The sequence below is a fragment of the Oreochromis niloticus genome, linkage group LG23 (assembly GCF_001858045.2).
Source record: "Oreochromis niloticus isolate F11D_XX linkage group LG23, O_niloticus_UMD_NMBU, whole genome shotgun sequence".
NCBI lineage: Eukaryota > Metazoa > Chordata > Actinopteri > Cichliformes > Cichlidae > Oreochromis > Oreochromis niloticus.
This window is the reverse complement of record NC_031986.2, coordinates 14,458,535-14,482,306: the sequence shown is the minus strand read 5'-3', so window position 1 is coordinate 14,482,306 and position 23,772 is coordinate 14,458,535. Positions and strand designations below refer to the sequence as shown.

At 42.2% G+C, this 23,772-nt stretch overlaps 1 long non-coding RNA gene and 1 other non-coding gene across 2 annotated transcripts in view; both read left to right on the top strand.

The window, feature by feature from the left end:
* Positions 1-19,323, top strand: part of LOC102077486 (uncharacterized) — a 32,352-nt gene extending 13,029 nt beyond the window's left edge. The window contains exon 4 of the long non-coding RNA XR_003216263.1: positions 18,424-19,323. This is a non-coding gene — a long non-coding RNA (uncharacterized LOC102077486). The remainder of the gene's footprint in view (positions 1-18,423) is intronic.
* Positions 2,231-2,313, top strand: trnal-uaa (transfer RNA leucine (anticodon UAA)). Its single transcript has one exon. It is a non-coding gene; the product is annotated as a tRNA-Leu (tRNA).
* Positions 19,324-23,772: the final 4,449 nt, after the last annotated feature.

Genomic DNA, 23,772 nt, shown 5'->3' with positions numbered 1-23,772 from the left:
GACAGACTTGACTGGTGGAAAGAAAGGGGAGAAAGAAAGAGGGAAAGAAAAACAGCTGAGAAGAGGGACGGGGGAGAAGGGCAAAAACCAAAAACCAACAGAATAAGCAGACAAAAAATACATATATCGATCACCTGGGTCACCTGTTGAGAAAGGAAAAAAAGAAAGCAAGCAGAAGAAAACGAGAGTAATAAACAACATCACAATGATATATGGGAATATGACAGTAAATACTAAATATTAAACATTATTGTGCAGCACGTGAGATCGACAGCGCACAGTGTGCTTTGAGGTAGGAGCCAAAAAGGGTGTAGTTTGTGTGTGTGATCACCCGTGTGTGCACCTGTGAGCATGAACGCGCTTGTTTTTAAAAGGTTCCTTCATGTAATGATCTGCTAGAGGGTGTGGGGGGCCACTGCCCCGTCCTCCAGGGCATGAAGCAGGTATGGAGGAGATCAAAACTCCAGACATCCAGAGGCCCCCAGAACACAAGAGACCAAGGAAGACCAACAGAGGGGCAGCCGCGCCACTATCCCAGAAAGAGCTGAGGAGAGTCCCAGATGAGGGGTCACTCAGCAGCCGCGGAGCAGAAGCCGGGGGGGGTTGCAGTGACGTGCCCGTGAGCTCCGCCGGCAGCCAGCTGTGCCTGAGTGACCGAGCCCCGGGCCGAGAGGCCGAGGGCACCCCATCCCCGAAGTGGCCCGAGCGAGCCCCAGGCTCCAGGCCCCGATAAGCAGCCGCCAAGGAGTGAGCCGGTGGGTACCTGGGCGCCCACCCCCGGGCACAAAGAACCACCAACGCACCGATGTCTGAGGGCGTCTGCCACCGGCAGGGGAAGTGGTGGGGGAGATGGGCCTCCAAACCTTGGAGGGCCTGAGATGTCCCCAGAGAGGTGGCGTCTGATACCCAACCTGACATATAGACACAGACAAACAGGCACACACAGATACAAACATCTATTCCCACCCTCATGCTCTCATATACAATTACTCAACACTCACCCAACGTGGAGACGGACATAAAGAGACGCTGTACACACAATCACACTCCCCAAGCGTACTCTAAGCCCCGGGTCTAGGTACCCTTGCCCCTGGAGGGGGAAACTGCGCCCAGACCCAGGTGATGTTACCCTTTTCCCTGCGGTGGGGAGAAGCAGACTGCCCCGACTCCGCAGCAGCAGGGAGGCCCCACATTCCAGACCCCAGTCGGACGGCCAACTCCTCCTCCTAGCCCCCCCCGCTCCAGCAGGCCGCAGAGAACGGGGTGTAGGAAGACTCCAAACCTCCCTCCACCCGCTCATATGTAGTGTTGATGTATGTGTGTTCTAAGGTGCATTTAAAACCCAGGAGGGCATGGAGCTACCTGCCAGAGCAGCAGGTAAGCGTATAGCCCCTCCTGCTAGCCCTCAATGTCTACGTGTATTTAAAATTGAGGCCCCGAGGAGCCCATCCAGCTTTTTTTCCCCTTGGCTCCTGTACTGTCGGAACCAGGGTCAGCCCCCCGAACTATGTTTCTGGACTCTTCTCACTGCAACCCATGCTTGTCTTTGGCCTGCCTGTTTTGTTTTGCATGGTTTCCAGGGCCCCTGTCCTGTTCGTGGACATTTTCTGTTGGACTGTTTTCTCAGTTCCTGTGATGGACATTTTGGTTTAGTGTGTGTGTGTGTGTGTGTGTGTGTGTGTGTGTGTGTGTGTGTGTTTTACAGGATCATATTACAGCAGTGAGCTTGAACTGTGTCAAAGATTCAAGTTGCAGTTATTTATATTTCCTATCACCTTAAATCTTTACTCAAAGACAAGTATCTTTGACAGTGTATATATAGATGTATTATACATAAGAGACAAATATTGTTCATTTAATATGTTGGCATTACATTACATTTGGCTCAATGCCTACATATGTGTAAAAAGCAAATGTACGAGCTGTGAAAACTGTTTCTGATAGAATGAAGAGTACACTGATATATGAAATATTCCTTTATTGGGTGAGAAAATCAGACCATGTCATAACTGCTTTAAGTCATACAGAATAGATATCAGAGCCTTAAACAGGCTGACTTCTGCTAAATGGGTCAAACTCGGCAGAAAGTATACAAATGCATAACATCCTTATAGAATATGATGTAAGACTATATATCAACTTACCTCAGAATATATAAAGCATATAAACAATTACAAGTGTTGACTTTACTGTTGGGCGACGTGTCTGTTACGCCGCTCAGTTCTGTCGGACCAGGATGGCCGAGTGGTGAAGGCGTTGGACTTAAGATCCAATAGACATTTGTCCACGTGGGTTCAAACCCCACTCCTGGTAGAGAAATCAACCTGTAGCCAGCGTACAAATGATCCATAGGGAGTGGACCAGAGAGAAGACAGTGTTCGATTCCTCAGAAGTGACAAAGCTGGACGGGTTTTTGGATGTGCTGAAAGTTCATGTGAATGTGTCCTGTTGAATACAAAAATTGCAGTGGTGTGGAAGATGATCCAATCCAGCATTATCTATAAAGCACTTTAAAGTACCCAGCGCAGGACCAAAGTGCTGTACGGTAAATAAGTTAAAAAAGAAAACAGTAGAATAAAACAAAACACATAATACGTAAAAATTAAAACAGCCGTATATTAAAAAAACGAGATAGAACAGCATATAATCAACTAAAACAACTAACATAAAAATAAACTGAAACTAACATCTTACAAGGTGTCAAAGGTGAGGTGTTACCACTTTGCCAAGGACTGGAAGAAGACCCAAAGAGTTCCCCGTAGATCAGAGGGAATTTGTTATTACTGTGAACTGAGAGGATCCCAACCACAAAAAAGCCATTTGCTTCTGGAAAGACAGCTTTATGGGCAGACTAGACTATGACTGAGCTATATAATGACAACAGTATGTTTGGTGCATCAAAGGTGATCCTTTGAAATCTAATAACCGTGTACCAGATGTTAAGCCTGGTGGTGGTAGGATCATGCTCCGGGGCTGATTTGGTGCCAGTGGTACTGATCAACTGCACAAAATGGATGGAATAATGAAGGAGGACTAGTAAAGTGAGTTTACAATCCAACATAGAAACTGACCTTCACAGATGGAAAACTTCTATATTCAATGTTATGCCAAATCCTCAACTTATTAGTAAAAGAAAACAATTTTCATTATAAAATATGTTCTGATGACATTCACATGGATTTGATTTACACATCAGAGGCTTGGTCAAGTAAATGAACATGAAATAAAGAGCAGAAAACACCACATGAGAAGTAATTCAAAACATGACTTTCCGTGAAGCCGTGCTGTCACACTGTGGCTAAACTGAGTGTTTGTCAACAGTCTGATGACACTGCATCACAGAATTATCGTTAAGCACTTTGTTCTTTTCATGACCACAACTCAGCACCTTATGAGTGTTTGCAGCCTGGTAATGCACCGTGTGCCAAAACTGTGAACAACTGAATCTGTTCTGAGAGCAGAAGAAACTTCTATGAATGCAATGCAGATGTTATCACACTAACAACATATGTTATAATATGTTATAATGCAATCTTTGTGTAATGTAAAACTCTGAAGTCAAACCTATAAATGGCCGTTTTTGACACCTTTTGAGTTTACCTTCATTAATTTCACTTTTACATACTGCTTATTTTTCCTTGTTTGGTGTCATTATTTTCAGCACACCAGCACAAATAAGAATACAGTTATTATTTGAATTTGACTGCGTTTTTGACACTCAAAAAACACAAACAAAAAAACATAAAAGGCTAGATTACACACTCCAAAAATGCCACAAATCTCTCGAATCTCAAAACTCACTGTTGATGTCGTTGTTTGGCCTTCACTTTAACAACTTCTCCTTTTCCTCAGCAGCCATATAATTTTGCGATTGGCTGTCATGCTGCATTTTCCCCAATACGAAATGGAAATCACGTTTTACTTGCATTTTTTCTTCGTTACATCCTTAGAAAATGCAGTTTTTACCGCTTCTTCTAGCACTAAAGGTGATTCTCAAAACTGGCATGTAGTTTGAAGTCTTTCTGACCCAAACTGAAACAAGACTCAGTGAGGGTTCGATGTCAACTTAAATTGATCACGTGATTTGGATGCTCTAGTTTGTCTGTAGACTATAGAGGGTAATATGCTCACCATTTATTGCTTCACACAGCTCATGTTGTTAAGAAAGCACCTTTAATGCTTCAATACAAATGAAAAAGATAAATAGCAGCCAGATGCTGCTAATCAACTGCACTTGATTCTTGGTTTACCAGCAAGTGTGAGCACCTATACGAAAGCATAATTGGCAGTTAACACAGTGTCATAATCTTTCTAGAGAAATTCACCCCAGGGTCAAACTGTGCAATGGTCAGAAAAAGCTCAAAAATCCAAGGTTACATCTCAGACTCTACAGGCCTCAGTTAGCATGTTAAATGTTAAAGTCCATGACAGTACAATTAGAAAAAGGTTGAATAAGTGTAGCCTTCTTGGGAGGGTTGCAAAGAGAAAGTCTCTTCTCTCTAAAAAGAGCATGACAGCATGGCTGCAAGTTTGGTAGCAAAGTTGCAAAGCATACTGCATGAACGCCTCATACAAGCTGTCAGCACAGTGGTGAAGGGGTGATGATTTGAGCTTGTTTTGCAGCTACAGAACCTGGGCCCCTTGCAGCCATCGAATTTTCACTGAACTCCCCTGTATACCAAGTACTGTAGAGTCAAAAGTGAGTTTGGGTCAAGCAGCAGGGCAAAGTTCCCAAGCACATCAGCATAGCTGCAACAGAATGGCTAAAAAAGACAAGAATCAAGGTTTTGCAATGGCCCGGTCACAGTCCAGACCTCAACCTAAAATTCAGTGCTGGGAACTTGAGAGAGCTGAACATAAACTAATACCACAAACCTCAATGATCTGAAGAAGCCATGTAAAGAAGAGTGATTCAAATATCCTGAACAACCTTGTGACAGACTGATAGTCATACAGAAACAATTTGGTAACATTATTGCTGCTAAAGGTAGCTCTATAAGTTACTAAATCAGTGTTCTTAGTTTTTACTAGTACGCTATATTTTTATGAAAACACTCTTTTCCACATGACTGTATGTTCCCACATGGAAAAGATATTTATAAATCTTATAAAGTTTGTATCTGTCTTGTGTGAAACTTGTATGAAAACCATACAAGAGTGAAAACAGATATAAGATCCCTTGAAAAATGATATAAAGTAAAACTTGTATGTTTTGGATACTTACTAAAACAATATATGAAAGTGGCCACTTTCATGAGTAAATCATATAAGCCTTATATGATTCACTATATGAAGTAGGCCAAATCTGATGCAAGTCTTTTATAAGTTTTTTCTATTTCTTTTCCATATGGGTTTGTTTGTTTTCTTGTGACTGTGCTATGAGGATTAAGTTAGGATTTTCTTAACAGTGCAGCAGCAGCTTGAGAATGCTGCTTGGTTAATAGGAAGTTTTAAAAGACCTGATCAAATGTCTTACTGGAAATATTTGGTAAGTTAAACAGCAAAAAATATAAATGAGAACATTGTTGAGACAGCAAAAGTTGAACTGAAAGGTGGTTTATTGTGTTTATTCTGGTGGTTTTACTATTTTATTTTTTATTTCACTCTCACAAAAAGCTCTGCTGTACATCTGTGAAGACAAATATATACACAAGAGAATTTTATACCTTATAGCTCACAAGTAAAACAGACATGATCTGTGAATTCAGAGCAGAGCAAAACATTTGTTGGACCTGTGCCAAACAGTTAATTCTGTTCACCTGGACGTAGCGTTTTCAGTGGGAGAAGCGCTCCGTCACTCATCCTGCATGGAGTCAAAAAATGCCGCAAGCTGCAACCTGTGTTTGAATTCAGACTTTCCATGTTGTCCAGTTTCAGGCAAGGGAACTGAAAAGTGTGCTGAGGATAAATGATCAATTAGGCAGATGTAAATGAACAACAGCTACAGGCTGGAGGCTATGACATCACACCTGATGGAGAACCTGGAGAGCTGGTCCTTGCTGATCTTCGGCCCCAGGTGAGTTCACTGCTGAACCCCTTCCAGTTCACCTACTACCCCAACATTACGGTAGATGATGCTGTCATCCAGCTCCTACACCGATCCCTCGCTCACCTGGAAAGTGTGTGGAGCACTGTGAGAATCATGTGCTTTGATTTCTCCAGTGCTTTTAACACGATTATACCGACAATCCTGAAGGACAGGCCTGATTACACAGGTGTGGACCATCACCACATGGATCCTGGACTGTCTTATCAACCACCCTCAGTACATGAGGAATTATGTGTCTGAATGGGTGTTCTGCAGTATAGGCACCCCACAGGGAACAGTCCTGACTCCATTTCTATTCATAATATACACAGCAGACGTCTCCTACAACTTTGCTAAATGATTCCTGCAAAAGTTCTGTGATGACTCAGCAAATATTGGTAAATGGGGACGACAGGAAGAACAGATCTGGAGACAAACTAAAGTGATTCCATGTCTCTTTTGAGTAAGCTTTGATGTTTGAACATATCCAATTTGAGGTTTCAGGGCTCTAATTGTGCTATTGTGCTAAATGCTCACTTTTATGCAGCATTAATCACATTGTTTTAATAGTGCTACATTTTACCTTGTCTCTGATTGGAGCAGGCGGCACTCACAGGGGTCATGTTGTGTGGAAGAAGAGTTCAGCTGAACAACACATGACATATTACACCAAGTTAACAAAAACTAAGCCAAGTGCAGTTTTTTTTAATTCATTATTCTGGGTGTTTACCTTAGTTTATTTTTAGACACATTTTATTTATTTATTTAAAAGTAATATTTTACAGAAAAGTTTTACAGAAAAATGCCTCTTTATTCTCTTCTATTGTAAAGCCAGCTGTGAATGACAACCTGCAGCTGCATGCTGTTGTGGTCACTGGTGTCACATTAGGTTCTGAACCACAAACAGAGACGTTTCTTAGAACTGGTGGGCTAGTGATGTAGGTATTGATGTAAATGGTTGCTTAAGGTGGTGCTACGACAGTGTATAAAAACTGAAGCCCTCAGAGCCAAGTGTTATTTATTCTTCTGTTACTGAGGTGAACTATAACCTGCTCAGGTAGAATTTAATAACAGCGTGTCTGAACTGCACTTGACTTGATCTCTGCTCATCTCCAGGCTTCACTTCTCATTCGGTAAGAACTTGTTGTTTGTTTATTAACTTTTTATAAACAACAGGCTTTTGTATACTTCCAAGAAAGAGAGAGAAATCACTCTCCTGCCACACTTATTCTCACATTCACTATCCAGACATTGGCTTCAAAACATGCTGGCATCATCTGGGTTCTGTGAGCATGCATATCATACATAAGTAATGCAAGTACTGCATGTCAGGATGGAGGCCTGTCTTTACTGATTTATGTTCAAATAAAGTTTAACTTTAATTCCACCTTCAGAGCATTTCAGTCACTGAAGACATCTTCACCACCTGCTCTTCCAGACGACGGACTCGTGCCTGAACACCTGCAGGTTAACCAACCAACCACTGATCAGTAAACCAAAAAAAGGTACATGTTCTCATTTGGAAAAATTTGAATCACAAATTTTATAAATTTCTAATATAATAATTACATTTAGCAAAAGATGTTGTCTCTTTGTGGTCCCATCTATTATCAATATCAGTGCTTACACAGCTGTGACGTGTATGAAGATAATATTTTTTTGTGACAGCTATTATCTAACTGCAGTCAGCCACCTATGATCCTATGTATGGTTCAACTCTTGAACAACCAAAAAACCCACCAAGGTTATTTAAAAGGCTTATTCTCAGGAGGATTAATTTCCACTTGTTTACATAAACTTGTTTTCTTTTTTGCAATCAATTAAATAACAAAATGCAAAAATCATAACAATAAAATAATTTCCAAACATCCTATATCAAAAAAGACCAACTTTTATCCTAGGCTGCATAAATTTGAATAAGACCTTTGCTATATATGTGTTTATATTATTAAAACAAAATTGTTATTATTAGTGGTAAATGATTTGTTTGTTTGTTAGATGCACCTCAGAGCAACAGGAAACATGTTGAACCGTAAATAGTGAAGTAGATGCGCACATCGTTTTCAAGAGTAGGTAGCGGGATCAAAGTGCAGACGGCATAACGGTGTCAATATTAGACTGAAGGGGGGCTTCATGTTTGCAGACACGCTCCAGTAACCTGCAGTCTTTACAGGTAGGACACACAAACATTAACCCGACTGGAACATCACTGTATGAAAATATGTGATCTGTATTTGTCTTAGCTTCAAACACTGTTTAAAATCAAATATTAAACTAAACAGCGGTAGTCGGAGAGGTAAGTGACGGACAAGGTAAGCGACACATGCTGTAACTGACGTCAGACGCCGGAGATTTTGGCGGAAAATTTAAGCGAATGGTAGTTTAGAACTGAACAAAGTTTCTTTAAGCTTTAGCATTACCAAATATAATAATCAATTGTCACATAACTAACAACATCTGTCCTATCATCCCTAACACCCTGGAGGACAACGGGGAGAGTTTAGACGCTCTCCAAGATTACATCGACCGCTGTTTCCAAGATTTAGTCATGAAGAAGGCCCAGAGTGCATCTTCCCCGGCCAAAATTGAGACACCGTCATCGAAGAGATGTCGCCCGGCAGACTCCCCCGGCACAACATCACCTGCCGGCAAAGACATTGCAGACATCCTGGAGTCAATCGACCAACGATTGTCCAGTTTCGATGCGAGGCTGTCCCTGGTGGAGATTTTACACCGGGAATTTAAATCTCTGCGAGAATCCCTGGAGTTCAGCCAGCAGCAAGTGGAAACGCTTGCCGCTGAAAATGCCACGCTACGGGAGTCGGTCAAATCTCTCACCGATAATGTGACCCAGCTAAACACTGAAAATAAAAAAATAAAAGAGTCAGTTATCGATCTACAAGCCCGTAGCATGCGTGACAACCTTGTATTTTCCGGTATTCCAGAATCTGCCGGAGAGGATGCAGAGGCAACGGTGAAAAGCTTCATTAAAATCCACCTGAAGCTGCCGGAGGACACCGTAAAGAACATTGCCTTCGATAGAGTGCATCGCTTGGGGGCCGTGAGGACGCCGGCCGGGAGACCACGTCCTATTGTGGCCAAATTTGGCCACTTCAAACAAAAGGAACAGGTGAAAAGCCGCGGGAGGGAATTAAAAGGAACGGACTTCAGCGTGAACGACCAGTTCCCCAAAGAGATCCTGGAACGACGCAGGGTCCTGTTCCCAATCCGACGCAGCTTCATCCAGAAGGGCTCCCGCGCTGTCATCGCTGTGGACCGGCTGTACGTGGACGGACAGCTCCACCGCGACCCCGACATCACTCCGTGGCTGTATTAACTTCACACCAGATAAGAATCCGCTACACCCTTTCCCTATCCACGCACACTAACTTGCATTAACTTAACATTAACATCTGTCTAACTTACCAGTATCAAATCGGCTCATCTTAATTTCATAGCAGAATTAACACCGTCACTCTCCGTCAACGGTATGATTGGAATGTTTCCGGGTTTGTTTGTTTTTTTTGTTTTTTTTGCTATTGTTTTTCTCTCCTTCTCGTTTTTTTTTCTCTCTTTTTCCCCCTCCTGTTTTTATGCTGCTCACCCTTGTACTTGGTTTCTTTCTTTATTTCTTTCACTGCTTCGATCACCTGCCTCCAGACTCATCCACAAACTTTATTTCGACACATATGCACAGCACGATCACACACAATCATGCGCTCAACGGCAGCACATTTACATCAGACAGACAGCGCACACAGTATAGGATACACACACTTAAGTCAAGCGTACTACTCATATTAGTAAATATGCACACACATAATCAGACTCAGGGAGCATCTCGCCACGCATTTTTTCTCTCTCTCCCTCTCTTTATTTATGAACTGGTGATGTATTCTCTCCACCTGTCTAAGCCACACACACAGCATACACCCCTAGTTATACAAACATATCTATGGGTGAACTAAGATTCGTTACATGGAATGTAAATGGAGCTGGCTCCAGAGAAAAGAGGTTAAAAATATTTAACCAACTCAAAAAACTACAGGCAGATGTTGTCCTTTTACAAGAGACCCACAGACCTCTTAAAGGTTCGAATGAACTTAAAACACCTGAGTTTCCTAACGTGTTCTCAGCTTGTTATAATTCTAGACAAAGGGGAGTAGCAATTTTAATACATAAAAATATTAATTTCACAGTACTCGATACAGTTATAGATCCAGAGGGCAGATTCTTAATCATTAAACTATCTATATGTGATAAAAAGCTATGTATTGTAAGTGTATATGGTCCAAATGTTGATGATCCCTCATTTTTTCACAGTTTTTTCAGTGCACTCTCTGAACACTTAGATGGCACACTTGTTCTTGGAGGCGACCTCAACCTTGGACTAAATGAAGAAATGGATAGGCTCAATACAGCAGGAACTCAGCGTAATTGGCAGTCCACAAATATAATCAAACAGTATATGAGCGACTTTGGTCTTTGCGATGCATGGCGCTCCCTCCACCCCAACAGTAAGGAATATTCTTTCTTCTCACATGTTCATCACTCCTACTCTCGTCTGGATTATTTTTTGGTCAGCAGCTCACTGCTGAGTGACATTTCAGACACTGAGATTCATCCTATAGCTGTCAGCGATCATGCTCCTGTATCTTTAACACTAATGCACAAGAATAATACTACGCCAAGTAAAAACTGGAGATTTAATACTTCACTGCTTAAAGATGAAGACTTTATTAAATATTTTAAAAAAGAGTGGACTTCATATTTAGACTTTAATGACACTCCCGGAACATCAGCTTCTGTTCTATGGGAAGCAGGGAAAGCTGTGATGAGAGGTAAAATAATTTCTTTCTCATCACATAAAAAGAAAGAAGAAAACAAAAATATTCAGGAATTAGAAAAAACCATCAAATCCCTAGAAGAAGCCTACGCGTACCACCAAGATCAGGAAACATTGAACAAAATACGCAAAACAAAACTAGAATTAAATGAGATAATTGATAAAAAAACAAAATTCTTAGTACAAAGACTACGCTTACAAAATTATGAACATAGTAATAAATCCGGTCAATTTCTAGCAAACCAGCTAAAAATAAATAAAGAAAAAACAACTATATGTGCTGTTCAAGATTCATCTGGGAACACAGTATATGACCCGAAACAAATAAACAACATTTTCAGGGATTTCTATAAAACGTTGTATTCACCACAAATAAACCCATCTAAAAGGAAATTGATCAGTTTTTAGACAACATAACTCTCCCAAAATTATTAGACACTCAAGCAATGGCACTAGATTCGCCACTGACACCAGGTGAACTCCAGGAAGCCCTGATAAGTATGCCCAATAATAAGGCTCCAGGCCCAGATGGCTTTCCTGCAGAATTCTACAAAGAATTCTGGACGATTCTAGCACCAGTTTTATACAGAACGTTGTTGGAAATCAAAGAAAATGGCAGACTTCCATCAAATATGAATTCTGCAAACATTAATCTCTTACTAAAACCAGGCAAACACCCTGTATATCCCTCAAGCTATCGTCCAATATCCCTTATAAATGTAGACCTCAAAATAATCTGCAAAGCTCTCTCAAAGAGATTAGAGAAAATAACCCCCTCTTAATTCATCCTGACCAAACTGGTTTCATAAAAGGTAGGCACTCATCAACAAATACACGTAGATTACTTAATTTGATAGACTACTCATACAGTAAAAACCTTGAAACTACAATATTTTCTTTAGATGCAGAAAAAGCGTTTGACAGAGTTAACTGGAAATTTCTATTTGCAACTTTACACAAATTTGGTTTTGGATCTTCTTTCATCAACTGGTTAAAAATATTATATAATTCCCCAACAGCTTGTGTGAGAACAAATGACCAGACATCCTCCAGCTTCTGTCTCCTGAGGGGCACCAGGCAGGGATGCCCACTCTCCCCTTCACTGTTTGCAATTTTTATCGAACCACTAGCAGCAGCAATAAGACAGAATTCAGTAATTAAGGGCATAAAATGCAAGAATGTAGAACATAAAATCAGCCTTTATGCGGATGATGTGTTACTCTTTCTCCAAAATTCACAAACCAATATCTCTGGGGTGATTGAACTGATAAACTCTTTTGCAAGAATATCAGATTACTCAATTAACTGGTCAAAATCTACAGTCCTTCCGATTAATTGCTCCTTCCATAATTCCTCTTCTACTCCACTGCAATCGGGAAATATAAAATATTTAGGTATTAATGTATCTCCCAAGCTTGCAGAACTAACTAAATTAAACCATATCCCACTTTTAAAGAAGGTAGAAGGTGATCTGGCTAGGTGGAAATGTCTACCCATATCACTCATGGGAAGGGTTGCCGCTATAAAAATGATGGTATTACCAAAAATAAATTATTTATTCTCAATGATCCCAACTAAACCGCCGCAAGATTGGTTCAGATCTCTAGATTCATATATGTCCAAATTCCTTTGGAAAAATAAGCCCCCACGTATAAGCTTAAAAACACTACAAAAGACCAAGGATAAAGGAGGATTAGAACTACCTAACTTTCAGCATTACTTCTTAGCCAACAGGCTTCAGTTTATCTCAGGATGGCAAAAACATACCCTCTTAGATGAACCTTGGCTAGATGTAGAACAAGCACTTTGCAATAATCTAGAGATTTCAGATCTACCATTTATCAGCTCAAACATCCAACGACATGAATGCTTCAAAAGCATCAACATCAGCTCTTCTCTGACAGCGTGGTGGGAGTTTCTGAAGTTGACAGTCTTCATTAATCCCATGCAAACGTACACCTATCTGGAACAACCCTGACATATTACAAAACAATAATATGATAAACTTTTCAGATTGGAGTAGTAAAGGAATCAAATACTTAGAACATATACTAGAAGGAACAGAATTTATTTCATTTGACAGACTAGTTACACAATATGGGATCAACAAGAAAAGATTTTTAGAATATCAACAAATTAAATCCATAATAAAAAAGAGATTTAAACCGGGTCAAGTTGAACTACAAACGCCACCAAGTGTGGTTCAATTTCTTACTCTTAAAACCCCCAAATTACTATCCAAAATATACAGAATGCTTTCTAAAACAGATGAATCAATATCACTTCCTATTGCAAAATGGGAAGCGGATTTATCAGTTAACTTTGACCAAAACTTCTGGTCTCAGATTTGCTTAAAAACCTTTCATCTAATTAGAAATCCCAGTCTTCAATTAATTCAATACAAAATACTACATAGAGTGCACTATACAGGCCATCGGATGTTCAAGATGGGCTTTACGTCTACCAACAACTGCTCACACTGCCAAACCAATTCACCGGACAATTATATCCACGCTCTTTGGTTCTGTCCACCAGTTCAGAAGTTTTGGCGCGAGATATGTGAAGACTTATCAAAGTGTCTGAAATGTAACATTCCAACTTCCCCTTTAGTATGTTTGTTGGGCAGCTTAGATAATGTCACTCCGGAAAAGAATATAGCCCATATGGTTTTCACTGCCCTATGCATAGCCAAGAAAACAGTCCTCATGAACTGGAAAAATAAAAATAATCTTAATTCTAACCAATATAGAAATTATTTATTAGATTACATTAGTCTTGATACAGCCTCTGCCACCACATCAGATCAATTGCTCTGGGCTCCTTTGATCAGCTCCATCACCTAGTGGGGGTGGGGGGTCTTAGTTTGGTCCCACCTTCACTGTTGTGATTGGTGTGGGGGTAGGGACAGGCTTAGGGCATCAGGGGGTTCCCCGGGAGCATCTTCCTTGGGGGGCTCAACCCGGGGTAACGGTCATGGCCAATTAGGGGCTCTGTTGGCTCTTAGGTGACGGTTTCCTCGTGGCTGCGTGCAGCAGGGCTAGGGAGGGTCTGTGCTGACGGACGTGGGTTACTGACCTGGTAGCCTGGCTGCCCCTGGGTGGCTCCGGGATGGGCGTGAGGTTCTGGGGGCACTCCGTCTCTGGGCTGGGGCCCTGGCCAAGCCTCAGGGGCTTGGGTCCTGGTTGGTGTGTTGCCGGGGTTGTGGGCGGGTGGGTGTATGGGGGCCCAGTCCTGGCGCAGGGTGCCGACTGTGCATCGAACCACCTGGGGGGCTCTTCAACTGGTGGGGGAGGTTGTCAAATCCTGCAGGAGATTTCCTCTCTTCAGGAACTCTCTCTGCAGGAGGGGGAGATACAGGAGAGGTGGAGGAAGATCTCAGCCTGGGCGTCTATTGTCTTGTGTAGTCTGGAAGATGAGTGGATGATGGGGTGGGTGCAGTTTTCTCTGTGGTGGGGTCGGGTGGACTGTCCCGGGCTCTGTGGGGCTGGGCGGCGTTGCTGCACTGGGCCCCGGTCCGGATGGGCCTGGGCCCCCCTTTCCCTGGCGGGTTGCAGAGTATGGGGGTGCCTACTGGGGTCAGCGGGGAGCTGGCCCCAGGGAGGGGTCACTTGCCCCTCCCTTCCTTCCCTCCCATCTCCAGCTGCCTCCCTCTTCCCGCTCCACCACAATCACCCACACATGCAGGGCCTTGGGGTAGGGGTGTGTCACCAGGGTGCAGAGGAGACATCCCCCCCTCTGTCCCCTTCTGGCTGCCTCTGCCTCAATTTTATCCCACAACTTAGACATTCACATTACTCACACTCTCATTACACATACATATAGGATCTTGGGGGTGGGCACGCTACACGGATTCCAAATTACCATCAGGGTGTACACCTCACCCCTGGCGTCGTTGCCCACCTCTCAATTTTAAATACACGTAGACATTGAGGGCTAGCAGGAGGGGCTATACGCTTACCTGCTGCTCTGGCAGGTAGCTCCATGCCCTCCTGGGTTTTAAATGCACCTTAGAACACACATACATCAACACTACATATGAGCGGGTGGAGGGAGGTTTGGAGTCTTCCTACACCCCCGTTCTCTGCGGCCTGCTGGAGCGGGGGGGGCTAGGAGGAGGAGTTGGCCGTCCGACTGGGGTCTGGAATGTGGGGCCTCCCTGCTGCTGCGGAGTCGGGGCAGTCTGCTTCTCCCCACCGCAGGGAAAAGGGTAACATCACCTGGGTCTGGGCGCAGTTTCCCCCTCCAGGGGCAAGGGTACCTAGACCCGGGGCTTAGAGTACGCTTGGGGAGTGTGATTGTGTGTACAGTGTCTCTTTATGTCCGTCTCCACGTTGGGTGAGTGTTGAGTAATTGTATATGAGAGCATGAGGGTGGGAATAGATGTTTGTATCTGTGTGTGCCTGTTTGTCTGTGTCTATATGTCAGGTTGGGTATCAGACGCCACCTCTCTGGGGACATCTCAGGCCCTCCAAGGTTTGGAGGCCCATCTCCCCCACCACTTCCCCTGCCGGTGGCAGACGCCCTCAGACATCGGTGCGTTGGTGGTTCTTTGTGCCCGGGGGTGGGCGCCCAGGTACCCACCGGCTCACTCCTTGGCGGCTGCTTATCGGGGCCTGGAGCCTGGGGCTCGCTCGGGCCACTTCGGGGATGGGGTGCCCTCGGCCTCTCGGCCCGGGGCTCGGTCACTCAGGCACAGCTGGCTGCCGGCGGAGCTCACGGGCACGTCACTGCAACCCCCCCCGGCTTGTGCTCCGCGGCTGCTGAGTGACCCCTCATCTGGGACTCTCCTCAGCTCTTTCTGGATAGTGGCGCGGCTGCCCCTCTGTTGGTCTTCCTTGGTCTCTTGTGTTCTGGGGGCCTCTGGATGTCTGGAGTTTTGATCTCCTCCATACCTGCTTCATGCCCTGGAGGACGGGGCAGTGGCCCCCCACACCCTCTAGCAGATCATTACATGAAGGAACCTTTTAAAAACAAGCGCGTTCATGCTCACAGGTGCACACACGGGTGATCACACACACAAACTACACCCTTTTTGGCTCCTACCTCAAAGCACACTGTGCGCTGTCGATCTCACGTGCTGCACAATAATGTTTAATATTTAGTATTTACTGTCATATTCCCATATATCATTGTGATGTTGTTTATTACTCTCGTTTTCTTCTGCTTGCTTTCTTTTTTTCTTTCTCAACAGGTGACCCAGGTGATCGATATATGTATTTTTTGTCTGCTTATTCTGTTGGTTTTTGGTTTTTGCCCTTCTCCCCCGTCCCTCTTCTCAGCTGTTTTTCTTTCCCTCTTTCTTTCTCCCCTTTCTTTCCACCAGTCAAGTCTGTCCCGTATTCAGCAAGTGAAAATAAAATAAACAATAAAAGGTGAATCAAATGGACCATTACGGCAAGGCTGGGATGGTCCATTTGGTAAAGTAAATCCGTTGGGCATCTTTCTTCGCCTTTAGACAATAATTCTGATGGCAAAAGAACCAAACGGGACAGGTTAAAAAGAAAAAAAAAAAGAAAAAAAAACAGCGGTAATTAGCTGTCCTGCAGAGCTGTGTGTAGCCATCAGTTAGAAAAATCAACAGGTCCTGTTCCCCCTGTGAAAAGTCGCTCTGCTGACTCTTGATTAATTTCAAGCTCAGGTTAACTCTGTCTGCTTCTGTCTTTTCCTTTCTTGCTGGTTCTGCGCTTTCTGCTCAAGTCAGCCACCTCTGGAGCGCACGCTCTGCTGCGCATGCCCGACAGAGGGGGTGTACGCAGCGCGTGCACCTCAGGTGTACAGAAGCCTGCTTCCGCTTTTCCGCGTGTTTCAGTTTCAAAATAAAAGTTTCAAGAGAACGCTGCCAAATATTACGTGACGCTTGTAAATCTGTAAGTAGGGGTTCGTATAAGGTAAAAAGCAAGAGAGAAGAGAAACACAGAGTCGTGCTTATGACCTCGGTATGTGATTTTAAAGGGCGAATCAAACATGTTTAAAAAAAAAAAAGGTCATAATAAGAGGATACTATGTTTATCTGTTATGTTGTTCTATGTATTTAAATTTGATGCCAGGGGGGAAATTATTAGTTGACCCCCTGCAGTAAATAAAGAAGTCAACAGTTTCTAATGTTGATAGTTGTTTCATTTTAATGGAGAGAGAAAGAATATCAGCCAAAAAAACCCAAAAAACATAAAATGTATAAACTGATTTGCACGTCACTGAGTGAAATAAATATCTCATCTCCAAGTAGCACGATGTTTCACGTCTCTTGGTTTACACAATTGGGCCCTCTCCTCTTTACAGAAACTCTCTGAATCCTTTAAGTTTCTTGACTGCCACTTGGAAAGTTGAAACTTCAGCTCACTCCACAAATTTTCTACAGTACTGAGGTCTGGAGACTGACTAGACCGCTCCGTGATCTTATAGCACTTCTCCATTAGTACATACTCAGATCGGCTGCTGTGACTCAACTCATTTTCCATTACAATCAAGTACCACCTAATGTGCGTGGGGTCATTACAGCAAAGCGGCCCAATGTCCATGTTGTCATTTATAAGCAACACGAATGCCACAACAAAGGAAGACGTGGCAGCGATGATATATCTGTGGCTTGTGGTCACACTTAGGAACCACGGTGTTGTGCAGCTATTTCCCTTGTTGCAGGGTTTAAAAAAATTGCAGTTTTGATTTTAGTGAAAGACACCGTCTCATGACTCATCGAGTGCCGCGACTGACAAGCCAATCCGTGGCAAGCAGTCTGACGACGCAGTCTGACTGGTTGGAACTGCTAAGTCGTCCTGTAGCAAAACAGGCCAACATCATAATGTTTCCATCTCTCTGCTTGACGGAGATGATATTTTTTGTGTCACGCTCCTATTTCAAAAGGTCAGTTAAAGCCACATAATTCGAATTACGTCTCATCTCCCCACAGCACTTTCTCCAAAGTCTTCCCTGAATCATTTAGATGTTCACTGGCACTTGATGGGCCTATACATGTTTCTCCTTGAACCGGCGGACCTTGGAAGTGCCGCAAGATTTTAGTCTGTTACAGCATGGTGTGTTACCAATGTTTTAAATGACTGTGATCCCAACTGCCTTCAGCTCATTAACAAGCTTCTCTCTTGTAGTTGTGGCTGATCCAACAACTTTCTCATGATAATCCTCACTCCATAAAGCAAGTTCTTGCATGGAGCTTGAGACGACTAAAGGTCATTTTAAATATCTTCCATTTCTGAATAAATGCATGAACAGTTGGTGCCTTTTCATTCTTGCAGATGTCCATACACCTGTTCAGGCCTTGTGCCGGTCTAGAGTCTTGTCTCTATCGTCCCTTGACAGCTCTTTGGTTTTGCCCACAGTGGCACGAGATTGTAGACCTGAGCAAGATAATATTCTGTCTCTCTCCATTAAAATCAAACTAATACAAAATTTAGTGACTGTTCCTTTTTTTTGTAAGTGAGCAAAGTTACAAATTCAACAGGAGATCAAATAATTATTTCCACCACTACAGTGACAAGATTTTTGCTGCTTTAAATTCTTAATCTGGAAAATGTTCCTGTTTTTCCTTCTCCAGGAAACAATGAGGATCATGTTTGCTGGTTTGCTGCTTGTGCTGCTCTTTGACACTGGACTCTCAAAACTAGCCAATCTTCAACCCAAACAGCAGCAGAATGAAACCCCTTATGAAAAGTTCAGACGGCAACATGTAGATGCTAAGATGAGTGCGGAAAAATGTGATACAGAAATAAAAAACAGGCAGATCTATGATGTTAACAGCCGTTGTAAGTTTACTAACACATTCATCCTTAGTGATGATAAAGAGGTCAAAGCCATTTGTAATGGTCAAGGAAGATATGATCGTAAGAGTCGCATGACAAAGAGTGTATCTAAGTTTAGTGTTGTTATATGTAAACTAAAGAAGAAAAGAACCAGGGAACCCAAATGTCAGTATGAAGGCAAACGTCTCACTAACAGGATTATTCTAGTCAAATGTAAAGGAAAGTTACCCGTGCACTAGGGTCGTGACATAATGACCTTTGCATCCAATAACACAACTATAGGAAAAATCCCCATGCGCTCTAATTCTGTACCCACAAATATGCATTTCTGAGATAACAAAAGAGCAACATTTATCATCAGCTCTGACAAAAGGTCACTGGAAACTTGTTATTTATTTACTTGAGCCTGTCTTGTCAGTAACATGTAATCAGCCTCCATTTCTTCACACATTGCATTAAAAAATATAAAACTATTTTCAAACTATATTCAACCCACCAATAGTGATATAATAATTGTACCGACTGTAGGATGCTGACAAGCTGACATTTTTTTATTTGGTGCCCTGCCTCTTGGATGTTTTTGGTTTTTCATGTTATCAGATGTGTTTTACTTTAGTTTTCATTTTATGCTGATGATTAATTTCTAAGATGAGCTTTAAAGTATTACATTCAAATAAAATGACCAAAAAAGAAAAGTCTAAATGTCTTTGCTATCACTCCTGCTGCAAAGCTCAGGGTGAAACATTGTTGGGTTTCCTTCTGTGTACACACCTGTACAAAGGAGTGTTAGGGTCACATTAAGAAAAAAAATTGTTATGGATTACTGTGAGAATAAAATTAAAATTTCAAGAATAAAGTTGTAATTCTATTTAGAGAAACATGTTGAAATGTGGAGATGACCATTGTTGTTTCAAGACAAACTGAAACATTTGCTTTACCTTCTAGAAGATGCCTTGTTTACATGACTTAATGCAATAAACTGATCGCACGAGTTGTGATACACCACAGACTTAGCAGCTGTGTTTATGAACTAAAAAAGAAATCATTTTCTTCCTTGTTACTAAAACTGATTCTGAAGTATGATTTCACTAACTCAGAGGGTGTAGCAACTGTAGCAGTTTGTCTTGAAACAACAACTGTAATCTCATAATTTCACTTTTTCCCCCAAAATAGATTTTCCACTTTAATGTTGAAATTTCTACTTATTCTCAAAATGATCAATAATATATGGCTTTTCTTAATATGGTCCTATACTCCATGGTACAGCTGAATGAGTGAACACTTCCTGTATAAATACAGTCTCTCAGGAGACGACTGACCCCTGGTGTCTATGAGTTTATTACACAAAAACAAATGAAGAAACAAGATAAGAGCACTCACAGAGACAGACTGTAGCTTGGAGACAAATGAGCTGAACATTTGCCCACACACACACACCTGTATTGCAGAGAGAGCCTCTAACAAGATTGAAATTATTGCAGCTTTCAGTGACAATAGGTTATTGCGGCCACACGATGGCAGTAATGTGAAGGTTGGATGGACATATTGTTTGACAGCGACATATGCAATTAAAGGAGAGAGACGGCTTAAATTTGGTAAGTTTTAATTTGTGAACGCCACTGAGGAAGAAATAAAACAGTAAAAAGGCCCTGTGTGCAGAGAGTTCTACAAAAACTGCACATTTTAAAATGTTGTCATGTGTATCCTTACATATACATAAGATGTGTCACATTTTTTAAACCTCCCTACTGTGTTTGTAAGACACATATTTAGTGTTACATAAAACTATGCTAACATTTACACTGATTATCACTCTACTAACTGATTAGCTTATCAAAGTTAGAAAGAAAATAGACATCTCACAGACACTGACAGTTTTCCTGTTAATGTTCCACCTGCTCTGTTTTGTACCAACTCTTTTAATTTAATTATCTAAACCTTCATATTTTTATCTGGTCATGCAGTCTTTTAATTATATTAATTATAAGGTAATCATTACCCATAACATACGTTTCTCTGTCCTCTTGAAGCCCCAAAACAACATCTGACAATCCGTTTTGTTTTGTTACTTTTGAGCTTCCAGTCTCAGAAAGTATGCAAATAACACACACACACACACACACACACACACACACACACACACACACACACACACACACACACACACACAAGCTCAACGTTATCAAGCGGGAATTTGTCTGAATTTAAGAGCAGATGAATAAAAGTGAGGAGTATTTACTACATGCTTTGGGTGACTAAATGGAGGATGGATAGGTGACGTGAAAACACTACTGACCCTTTATACTGAGCCAATAGCTCACACACTTCTATTAGATCTGTCTAAAGAGCCAGTAATCACAGAGGATAGATACTGGAAGCAAACTGAAATGTTAGGAGGAAGTAAATCACAGATTACAACACCAGTGGCAGCACCCTGCTGTCTCACACATCGGGATCACGGTCCTGTTGAAACGGGCTAATCGCTAAAGCTCACAGTTGCATTTGTCTTTACTCAATATGATCGAAAGGAATGTTATTACACTTGAAAACTGCTCTATTCACGTCTTCTTTGGTGTGAATGATATGTCATTGACCCTGAAGGTGTCTCCTCAGCAACAGCAGGACATCGTGACCGAACTAACCGCACCTGCAGCAAGGTGCAGCACTCATAACAACAGCAGAGCTTTACCGTGCTACCGCCTGCAGCCACAGAGCAATATAAGAGCACAGCACGACTCTAATCACTACAGCACCAGCATCAAATGTCTGGCTCATTAGCTACAACAGAGTCCACTGTACCAACCATGATGCTGGGGGACAGTTAGCACAGGGTCACTGGCCACTGGGAGGAAGGGGAAGTGAGAGAGCTGGTCAGCCTCGTCCTCCAGACTGGCCAGAGCAGAGGACGCCAGGAGTTGGCGTGCTCGGACAGCGTGTCCAGCACTTTGCCATTCACATAGCCGCTCACGAGGAGCGGATCGACTCTATCTTACAGGTATGGTCTGGATGTGCGATATTGATGAACGGTGAGAGAGATTGAAGGGGAAAAGAAGAGGAAGGAGGACAGAGTTGGGTAAGAGGATTACATAAATTGTGAGGGAATGATTGAATAAGAGACAAAAAAAATCCAAAGGAGGCGAGAAATGACAAGGGAAAAAAGTGGAAGGACACATGAGGCATGCTTATGTAACAAAACATCAGCATAAAGTTATTGATGGCAAAGAACACATTGAAGTGACATGGAAACACTCGCCTGGTTTGGACAGAGGCATGGGAATAGGATAGTATTTCCTGGATGGTGTTGGAGGACTGTTGACATAATAAAAATACCTTTTATTCATATATGCATATAAAATTAGCCAATGTGATTAGAATACAATCGTTTACACATTTCTAACAAAATCTGCTGCATTAAGTATGAAGTACCTCAGGCTGTGGGTGGACAACAAACTGGACTGGTCATGCAACACGCAGCACCTGTATAAAAAAGGCCAAAGCAGACTGTACTTCCTCAGGAGACTGAGGTCTTTCAACATCTGCAGGAAGCTCCTGAGGTTGCCGGAGTACTATTGTATGCTGTGTTGTGCTGGGGGAGCAGCACAGCAAAGGAGGACTCATCCAGGCTGGAAAAACTAATCATGAAGGCTGGCTCTGTGGTTGGCATGAAGCTGGACACTCTGGTGACAGTGGCAGAGAAGAGGACATTAAAGAAAATGCTGGACATTATGGACAATGCTGGGCATCCTCTGCAAATGTTCATAAACAACCAGAGGAGTCTGCTCAGTGACAGGTTGGTCTTGGACCAACAGACTTAAAAACTCCTTTGTCCCACACGCCATCAAACTGTTTAATTCCTCGCTGGAGGGGAGAGGGAGGGGAAACAGGAGGACAAAGGAGGACAGGAACAACTAAGCTGTAGTGTTTTCTCACTGTGCAATAGACTTTAGCTGTCTTCATCTCATTAATGAGTACATTTCACTATTATTCCTGTTATATATTCTGTATTTATATATGTGTATGTGCTATATTTTTATGCTTATGCTCGTACTCTCTCATTCCCCTTACTTGATATTCTAACTCTGTAATATGCAACTCCTGTCAGTGTTCTGATACTGGAAACTGAATTTCCCGGAGGAACCACCCGAGGGATTAATAAAGTTCTATCTAATCTACATCGAGAACAGAAAAAGAAAATCTGCTGCTTTGCAACAGCATTGTGTTAGAAGCATTTTTACTGGAGTGAATGCATTTTCCTGTACTTGGATCATCTGTTAACAGTACTTATATATTGCAATAAGACTGCAAAAAGCAAAGGGGACTGAATTCTATAGTATGTGGTCTGTGTATAAGGAGACACATGTATGCACTTTCCTGCCATTAGTGTAATGTAAACTTGGAATCATCACATATCTACAGGTATTTGTACTGAATGAAATGAGCTGTGGTGATTAAAAGCATTAGCAAAAGCATACTCACTAGTGGCCTTTTCTTCTTAGGTCTGGATCTTGATGCCTCTGGGACTGAAGATCACAGCCAAGTCACCAGTTTCATAAACAAAAAACAAACAAAAAGCAAATAAACAAAACACTTCAGAGATCGCACAACGTTTGTTTTCATCTTCATATGATAATGTTCCTTGAATCGAATCTAGCACACGCTACCATACACACTCTACTACAGTGTATCAAACTACTCTAAATACTTCCACAAACAATGACATACCCATCTTTGTCTTTCTGTGGCTTTCACCAAAAACTCTCCCCCTGGTGGACCTTGTGTTGACGTATGTGATTTTAGGAGAAAAACAAAAACAAAATCATTTAAATGGTTATATTAAATGTTATAATATCAACATTCAACAGATTTGACTGTACATGTATCAACTGGTGTAAAATACATGTTCCTTGATCCTTGGTCAGGGAACATAAATTACTGTTGTTTCAGCCATCAGGTACTCCTCTAAAATTCTGCCTGGACTCCAAATATAAAACATACAATACAAACATACAAATTACCTTTGCTGGTCTTGTTGCCTGCGTGCTCCACTTGCTCCTCTGAAGTGCTCAGTGGGTCATCCTGTCCCTTGTTGAGCTCAATCTTCTCCATCACATTCCTCACTTCCTCCACCTGCGTGGTCTTCACCT